Source organism: Triticum urartu, chromosome 3, assembly GCF_003073215.2.
Source record: "Triticum urartu cultivar G1812 chromosome 3, Tu2.1, whole genome shotgun sequence".
NCBI classification, from domain to species: Eukaryota; Viridiplantae; Streptophyta; class Magnoliopsida; order Poales; family Poaceae; genus Triticum; species Triticum urartu.
In genome coordinates this window covers 603,216,072-603,226,570 of record NC_053024.1, presented here as the reverse complement: position 1 = coordinate 603,226,570, position 10,499 = coordinate 603,216,072, and positions in this window count along the sequence as shown.

Here is a 10,499-nt window from a genome sequence, read left to right as displayed (position 1 = left end):
GTGACTTGGGGAGAGTTAATTTCTCTTAGATCGGTTTAAGCCCAACCTGGTCGTAATCCGTAGCGACCCCCAGGGCGGCGATGCGATCCAAGAGCTCGTTTACGGAAGAGAGCTCCATTGGATCTAGCTGCTCGACGAGCTCCGAGCTGACGTGTAGGTTGCTTTTGATGACCCGAGAGGTCACCGTCGGCGCAACAGCCGAACAGGCGGTCATGAGGAAACCACCTAGCCGGAGGGTTTGGCCGACAGCCAAGGCTCCCTTAGCAACGGCGCCGTCTTTAAAGACGGGAGGAGGCATCCTTCCTGATTGTGACGGCACAGAGGAACTCTCAATGAAAGCACCAATGTCGGTGTCAAAACCGGCGGATCTCGGGTAGGGGGTCCCGAACTGTGCGTCTAGGCCGGATGGTAACAGGAGGCAGGGACACGATGTTTTACCCAGGTTCGGGCCCTCTTGATGGAGGTAAAACCCTACGTCCTGCTTGATTAATATTGATGATATGGGTAGTACAAGAGTAGATCTACCACGAGATCAAGGAGGCTAAACCCTAGAAGCTAGCCTATGGTATGATTGTTGTATATGGAGTTGATTGCCTACGGACTACAACCCTCCGGTTTATATAGACACCGGATAGGGTTAGGGTTACATAGAGTCGGTTACAATGGTAGGAGATCTTGAATATCCGCATCGCCAAGCTTGCCTTCCACGCCAAGGAAAGTCCCATCCGGACACGGGACGAAGTCTTCAATCTTGTATCTTCATAGTCCTGGAGTCCGGCTGAAGGTATAGTCCGGCTACCCGAACACCCCCTAATCCAGGACTCCCTCAAGTGTAAGGAGGGGAGCGCCCCCCTTCCTAGTCCAATTCGGACCAGGGGGGAGGGGGCGCGCGGCCCACCCTGGCTCCCTCTCTCTCTCCACTAAGGCCCATAGGCCCATTACTTCTCCCGGGGGGGTTCCGGTAACCCTCCGGCACTCCGGTTTTCTCCGAAATCACCCGGAACACTTCCGGTGCGAATATAGCGTCAATATATCAATCTTTATGTCTCGACCATTTCGAGACTCCTCGTCATGTCCGTGATCACATCCGGGACTCCGAACTAACTTCGGTACATCAAAATCTCATAATACTCATAACTATCATCGAACCTTAAGCGTGCGGACCCTACGGGTTCGAGAACAATGTAGACATGACCGAGACATGTCTCCGGTCAATAACCAATAGCGAACCTGGATGCTCATATTGGCTCCTACATATTCTACGAAGATCTTTATCGGTCAGACCGCATAACAACATACGTTGTTTCCCTTTGTCATCGGTATGTTACTTGCCCGAGATTCGATCGTCGGTATCTCAATACCTAGTTCAATCTCGTTACCGGCAAGTCTCTTTACTCGTCGTAATACATCATCTCACAACTAACTCATTAGTTGCAATGCTTGCAAGGCTTATGTGATGTGCATTACCGAGAGGGCCCAGAGATACCTCTCGGACAATCGGAGTGACAAATCCTAATCTCGAAATACGCCAACCCAACATGTACCTTTGGAGACACCTGTAGAGCTCCTTTATAATCACCCAGTTACGTTGTGACGTTTGGTAGCACACAAAGTGTTCCTCCGGCAAACGGGAGTTGCATAATCTCATAGTCATAGGAACATGTATAAGTCATGAAGAAAGCAATAGCAACATACTAAACGATCGGGTGCTAAGCTAATGGAATGGGTCATGTGAATCACATCATTCTCCTAATGTGATCCCGTTAATCAAATGACAACACATGTCTATGGTTAGGAAACATAACCATCTTTATTAACGAGCTAGTCAAGTAGAGGCATACTAGTGACGTTTCGTTTGTCTATGTATTCACACAAGTATTATGTTTCCGGATAATCCAATTCTAGCATGAATAATAAACATTTATCATGATATAAGGAAATAAAATAATAACATTATTATTGCCTCTAGGGCATATTTCCTTCAGTCTCCCACTTGCACTAGAGTCAATAATCTAGATTACACAGTAATGATTCTAACACCCATGGAGCTTTGGTGCTGATCATGTTTTGCTCGTGGAAGAGGCTTAGTCAACGGGTCTGCAACATTCAGATCCGTATGTATCTTGCAAATCTCTATGTCTCCCACCTGGACTAGATCCCGGATGGAATTGAAGCGTCTCTTGATGTGCTTGGTTCTCTTGTGAAATCTGGATTCCTTTGCCAAGGCAATTGCACCAGTATTGTCACAAAAGATTTTCATTGGACCCGATGCACTAGGTATGACACCTAGATCGGATATGAACTCCTTCATCCAGACTCCTTCATTTGCTGCTTCCGAAGCAGCTATGTACTCCGCTTCACATGTAGATCCCGCCACAACGCTTTGTTTAGAACTGCACCAACTGACAGCTCCACCGTTTAATGTAAACACGTATCCGGTTTGCGATTTAGAATCGTCCGGATCAGTGTCAAAGCTTGCATCAACGTAACCATTTACGATGAGCTCTTTGTCACCTCCATATATGAGAAACATATCCTTAGTCCTTTTCAGGTATTTCAGGATGTTCTTGACCGCTGTCCAGTGATCCACTCCTGGATTACTTTGGTACCTCCCTGCTAGACTTATAGCAAGGCACACATCAGGTCTGGTACACAACATTGCATACATGATAGAGCCTATGGCTGAAGCATAGGGAACATCTTTCATTTTCTCTCTATCTTCTGCAGTGGTCGGGCATTGAGTCTGACTCAACTTCACACCTTGTAACACAGGCAAGAACCCTTTCTTTGCTTGATCCATTTTGAACTTCTTCAAAATCTTGTCAAGGTATGTGCTTTGTGAAAGTCCAATTAAGCGTCTTGATCTATCTCTATAGATCTTTATCCTAATATGTAAGCAGCTTCACCGAGGTCTTTCATTGAAAAACTCTTATTCAAGTATCCCTTTATGCTATCCAGAAATTCTATATCATTTCCAATAGTAATATGTCATCCACATATAATATCAGAAATGCTACAGAGCTCCCACTCACTTTCTTGTAAATACAGGCTTCTCCAAAAGTCTGTATAAAACCAAATGCTTTGATCACACTATCAAAGCGTTTATTCCAACTCCGAGAGGCTTGCACCAGTCCATAAATGGATCGCTGGAGCTTGCACACTTTGTTAGCTCCCTTTGGATCGACAAAACCTTCCGGTTGCATCATATACAACTCTTCTTCCAGAAATCCATTTAGGAATGCAGTTTTGACATCCATCTGCCAAATTTCATAATCATAAAATGCGGCAATTGCTAACATGATTCGGACAGACTTAAGCATCGCTACGGGTGAGAAGGTCTCATCGTAGTCAATCCTTTGAACTTGTCGAAAACCTTTTGCGACAAGTCGAGCTTTGTAGACAGTAACATTACCGTCAGCGTCAGTCTTCTTCTTGAAGATCCATTTATTCTCAATTGCTTGCCGATCATGCAAGTCAACCAAAGTCCATACTTTGTTCTCATACATGGATCCCATCTCAGATTTCATGGCTTCAAGCCATTTTGCGGAATCTGGGCTCACCATCGCTTCTCATAGTTCGTAGGTTCATCATGATCTAGTAGCATGACTTCCAGAACAGATTACCGTACCACTCTGGTGCGGATCTTACTCTGGTTGATCTACGAGGTTCAGTAGTATCTTGTTCTGAAGTTTCATGATCATCATCATTAGCTTCCTCACTAATTGGTGTAGGTGTCACAGAAACGGTTTCTGTGATGTACTACTTTCCAATAAGGGAGCAGGTACAGTTACCTCATCAAGTTCTACTTTCCTCCCACTCACTTCTTTCGAGAGAAACTCCTTCTCTAGAAAGTTTCCGAATTTAGCAACAAAAGTCTTGCCTTCGGATCTGTGATAGAAGGTGTATCCAATAGTTTCCTTTGGATATCCTATGAAGACACATTTCTCCGATTTGGGTTCGAGCTTATCAGGTTGAAGCTTTTTCACATAAGCATCGCAGCCCCAAACTTTCAGAAACGACAACTTTGGTTTCTTGCCAAACCATAGTTCATAAGGCGTCGTCTCAACGGATTTTGATGGTGCCCTATTTAACGTGAATGCGGCCGTCTCTAGAGCATAACCCCAAAACGATAGCGGTAAATCAGTAAGAGACATCATAGATCGCACCATATCCAGTAAAGTACGATTACGACGTTCGGACACACCATTACGCTGTGGTGTTCCGGGTGGCGTGAGTTGCGAAACTATTCCACATTCAAATGTACACCAAACTCGTAACTCAAATATTCTCCTCCACGATCAGATCGTAGAAACTTTATTTTCTTGTTACGATGATTTTCAACTTCACTCTGAAATTCTTTGAACTTTTCAAATGTTTCAGACTTATGTTTCATTACAAGTAGATATACCCATATCTGCTCAAATCATCTGTGAAGGTGAGAAATAACGATACCCGCCGCGAGCCTCAACACTCATCGGACGCATACATCAGTATGTATTATTTCCAATAAGTCAGTTGTCTTCGCTCCATTGTTCTGGAGACGGAGTCTTAGTCATCTTGCCCATGAGGCATGGTTCGCAAGCATCAAGTGATTCATAATCAAGTGATTCCAAAAGTCCATCAGCATGGAGTTTCTTCATGCGCTTTACACCAATATGACCTAAGCAGATGGCCACAAATAAGTTGCACTATCATTATTAACTTTGCATCTTTTGGCTTCAATATTATGAATATGTGTATCACTACGATCGAGATCCAATAACCATTTTCATTGGGTGTGTAACCATAGGTTTTATTCATGTAAACAGAACAACAATTATTCTCTTACTTAAATGAATAACCGTATATTGCAATAAACATGATCAAATCATATTCATGCTCAACGCAAACACCAAATAACACTTATTTAGGTTCAACACTAATCCCGAAAGTATAGGGAGTGTGCGATGATGATCATATCATTCTTGGAACCACTATCCAACACACATCGTCACTTCACCCTTAACTAGTCTCTATGTTCATTCTGCAACTCCCGTTTCGAGTTACTACTCTTAGCAACTGAACCAGTATCAAATACCGAGGGGTTGCTATACACACTAGTAAAATACACATCAATAATCTGTATATCAAATATACCTTTGTTCACTTTGCCATCCTTCTTATCCGCCCTACTTGGGGTAGTTCCGCTTCTAGTGACCAGTCCCTTTTGCAGTAGAAGCACTTAGTCTCAGGCTTAGGTCCAGACTTGGGCTTCTTCACTTGAGCAGCAACTTGCTTGCCGTTCTTCTTGAAGTTCCCCTTTCTTCCCTTTGCCCTTTTATTGAAACTAGTGGTCTTGTTACCATCAACACTTGATTTTTCTTGATTTCTACCTTCGTCGATTTCAGCATCACGAAGAGCTTGGGAATCGTTTCGTCATCCCTTGCATATTATAGTTCATCACGAAGTTCTACTAACTTGGTGATGGTGACTAGAGAATTCTGTCAATCACTATTTTATCTGGAAGATTAACTCCCACTTGATTCAAGCGATTGTAGTACCCAGACAATCTGAGCACATGCTCACTGCTTGAGCTATTCTCCTCCATCTTTTAGCTATAGAACTTGTTGGAGACTTCATATCTCTCAACTCGGGTATTTGCTTGAAATATTAACTTCAACTCCTGGAACATCTCATATGTCCATGACGTTCAAAACGTCTTTGAAGTCCCGATTCTAAGCCGTTAAGCATGGTGCACTAAACTATCAAGTAGTCATCATATTGAGCTAGCCAAACGTTCATAACGTCTGCATCTGCTCCTGCAATAGGTCTGTCACCTAGCGGTGCATCAAGGACATAATTCTTCTGTGCAGCAATGAGGATAAACCTCAGATCACGGATCCAATCCGCATCATTGCTACTAACATCTTTCAACACTTAGTTTTCTCTAGGAACATATCAAAATAAAACACGGGGAGCTAAACGCGAGCTATTGATCTACAACATAGATATGCTAAAATACTACCAGGACTAAGTTCATGATAAATTTAATTCAATTAATCATATTACTTAAGAACTCCCACTTAGATAGACATCCCATCCTCTAAGTCATCTATGAGATGGAGTAGTTTCAATTGGTGAACATCACTATGTTGATCATATCTACTATATGATTCACGCTCGACCTTTCGGTCTCCGTGTTCCGAGGCCATATCTGTATATGCTTAGGCTCGTCAAGTATAACCTGAGTATTCCGCGTGTGCAACTGTTTTGCACCGTTGTATTTGAACGTAGAGCCTATCACACCCGATCATCACGTGGTGTCTCAGCACGAAGAACTTTCGCAACGGTGCATACTCAGGGAGAACACTTACCTTGATAATTTAGTGAGAGATCATCTTATAATGCTACCGTCAATCAAAGCAAGATAAGATGCATAAAAAGATAAACATCACATGCAATCAATATATGACATGATATGGCCATCATCATCTTGTGCCTTTGATCTCCATCTCCAAAGCATCCGTCATGATTTCCATCGTCACCGGCATGACACCATGATCTCCATCATCTTGTCTTATCAATGTGTCGTCACATGGTCTGTTCGTGGGAACGTAGCATAAATTCAAAATTTTCCTACGTGTCACCAAGATCTATCTATGGAGTCATCTAGCAACGAGGAGTGGATCTACCCTTGTAGATCGCGCGGAAGCGTTCAAGAGAACGGGGTTGATGGAGTCGTACTCGTCGTGATCCAAATCACCGATGATCCTAGTGCCGAACGGACGGCACCTCCGCGTTCAACACACGTACAGCACCGGTGACGTCTCCCATGCCTTGATCCAGCAAGGAGAGAGGGAGAGGTTGAGGAAGACTCCATCCAGCAGCAGCACAACGGCGTGGTGGTGATGGAGGAGCATGGCAATCCTGCAGGGCTTCGCCAAGCACCGCGGGAGATATGAGGAGAAAGAGAGGGAGGGCTGCACCAACAGGCAGAGATCAGATCGCGTGTATTGGGCAGCCCCTAGGCCTCATATATATAGGGGAAGGGGAGGAGGGTGCGCCCCCTCTAGGGTTCCCACCCCTAGAGGGGCGGCAGCCCCAAACCCATCTATGGGTGGCGGCCACAAGGGGGGAGGAGAGGGAGGCGCAGGGAGTATGGGCCTTAGGGCCCATCTGCCCTTAGGGTTTGCCCCCTCTCCCTTCTAGGCGCATGGGCCATGGTGGGAGGCGCCCTAGCCCACCTAGGGGCTGGTGCCTTCTCACACTTGGCCATGTATGCCTCTGGGGCCCATGGCCCCCCCGGTGGACCCCCGGACCCCTCCGGTGGTCCCGGTACATTACCGATAAACCCCGAAACTTTCCGGTGACCAAAACAGGACTTCCCATATATAAATCTTTACCTCCGGACCATTCCGGAACTCCTCGTGACGTCCGGGATCTCATCCGGGACTCCGAACAACATTCGGTAACCACATACAAACTTCCTTTATAACCCTAGCGTCACCGAACCTTAAGTGTGTAGACCCTACGGGTTCGGGAGACATGCAGACATGACCGAGACGACTCTCCGGTCAATAACCAACAGCGGGATCTGGATACCCATGTTGGCTCCCACATGTTCCACGATGATCTCATCGGATGAACCTGATGTCAAGTATTCAATCAATCCCGTATACATTCCCTTTGTCTAGCGGTACGTACTTGCCCGAGATTCGATCGTTGGTATCCGATACCTTGTTCAATCTCGTTACCGGCAAGTCTCTTTACTCGTTCCGTAACACATCATCCCGTGATCAACTCCTTGATCACATTGTGCACATTATGATGATGTCCTACCGAGTGGGCCCAGAGATACCTCTCCGTCACACGGAGTGACAAATCCCAGTCTCGATTCGTGCCAACCCAACAGACACTTTCGGAGATACCCGTAGTGTACCTTTATAGCCACCCAGTTACGTTGTGACGTTTGGCACACCCAAAGCACTCCTACGGTATCCGGGAGTTGCACAATCTCATGGTCTAAGGAAATGATACTTGACATTAGAAAAGCTTTAGCATACGAACTACACGATCTAGTGCTATGCTTAGGATTGGGTCTTGTCCATCACATCATTCTCCTAATGATGTGATCCCGTTATCAACGACATCCAATGTCCATGGTCAGGAAACCGTAACCATCTATTGATCAACGAGCTAGTCAACTAGAGGCTTACTAGGGACATGGTGTTGTCTATGTATCCACACATGTATCTGAGTTTCCTATCAATACAATTCTAGCATGGATAATAAACGATTATCATGAACAAGGAAATATAATAATAATCATTTATTATTGCCTCTAGGGCATATTTCCAACAGTCTCCCACTTGCACTAGAGTCAATAATCTAGTTCACATCGATATGTGATTAACACTCAAGGTCACATCCCCATGTGACTAACACCCAAAGAGTTTACTAGAGTCAATAATCTAGTTCACATTTACCATGTGATTAACACTCGATGAGTTCTGGGTTTGATCATGTTATGCTTGTGAGAGAGGTTAGTCAACGGGTCTGAACCTTTTCAGATCCGTGTGTGCTTTACAAATCTCTATGTCATCTCCTAGATGTAGCTACCACGTTCTATTTGGAGCTATTCCAAATAACTGTTCTACTTGGAGCTATTCTAAATTGTTGCTCCCATTATACGTATCCGGTATCTCTACTCAGAGCTATCCGGATAGGTGTTAAGCTTGCATCGACGTAACCTTTACGACGAACTCTTTTACCACCTCCATAATCGAGAAAATTCCTTAGTCCACTAGTTACTAAGGATAACTTTGACCGCTGTCCTGTGATCCATTCTTGGATCACTCTTGTACCCCTTGACTGACTCATGGCAAGGCACACTTCAGGTGCGGTACACAGCATAGCATACTGTAGAGCCTATGTCTTAAGCATAGGGGACGACCTTCGTCCTTTCTCTCTATTCTGCCGTGGTCGAGCTTTAAGTCTTAACTTCATACCTTACAACTCAGGCAAGAACTCCTTCTTTGACTGATCCATCTTGAACACCTTCAAGATCATGTCAAGGTATGTGCTCATTTGAAAGTACCATTAAGCGTTTTGATCTATCCTTATAGATCTTGATGCTCAATGCTCAAGTAGCTTAATCCAGGTTTTCCATTGAAAACACTTTCCAAATAACCCTATATGCTTTCCAGAAATTCTACGTCATTTTCTGATCAACAATATGTCAACAACATATACTCATCAGAAATTCTATAGTGCTCCCACTCACTTCTTTTGGGAAATACAAGTTTCTCATAAACTTTGTATAAACCCAAAATCTTTGATCATCTCATCAAAGCATACATTCCAACTCCGAGATGCTTACTCCAGTCCCAGAAGGATTGCTGGAGCTTTGCATACTTATTAGCATCTTTCAGGATTGACAAAACCTTCCGGTTGTATCACATACAACCTTTCCTCAAGAAAATCGTCGAGGAAACAATGTTTTGACATCCTATCTGCAAGATTTCATAAATAATGCAGTAATCGCTAATATAATTCCAACAGACTCTTAGCATCGCTACGAGTGAGAAAGTCTCATCGTAGTCAACTCCTTGAACTTGTCGAAAAACATCTTAACGACAAGTCGAGCTTTCTTAATGGTGACATTTACCATCATTGTCCGTCTTCCTTTTAAAATCCATCTGTACTCAATACAGCCTTACGACCATCAAGTATCTTCCAAAGTCTACACTTTGTTTTCATACATGGATCCTCTCTCGGATTTTATGGCCTCGAGCCATTTATCGGAATCCGGGCCCACCATCGCTTCTCCATAGCTCGTAGGTTCATTGTTGTCTAGCAACATGACTTCCAAGACAGGATTACGTACCACTCTGAAGTAGTACGCATCCTTGTCATCCCACGAGGTTTGGTAGTGACTTGATCCTGAAGTTTCATGATCACTATCATAAGCTTCCACTTCAATTGGTGTAGGTGCCACAGGAACAACTCCTGTGCCCTGCCACACACTAGTTGAAGAGACGGTTCAATAACCTCATCAAGTCTCCACCATCCTCCCACTCAATTCTTTCGAGAGAAACTTTTCCTCGAGAAAGGACCCGATTCTAGAAACAATCCCTTATTGCTTTCGAATCTGAGACAGGAGGTATACCCAAACTGTTTGGGTGTCCTATGAAGATGCATTTATCCGCTTTGGGTTCGAGCTTATCAGCCTGAAACTTTTTCACATAAGCGTCGCAGCCCCAAACTTTTAAGAAATGACAGCTTAGGTTTCCCTAAACCATAGTTCATACGGTGTCATCTCATCGGAATTACGTGGTGCCCTATTTAAAGTGAATGTGGTTGTCTCTAATGCCTAACCCATAAACTATCGTGGTAATTCGATAAGAGACATCATGGTATGCATCATATCCAATAGGGTGCAGTTATGATGTTCGGACATCACACTACGGTGTTCCAGGCTGTATTAGTTGTGAAACAATTTCCACAATGTCTTAATTCTG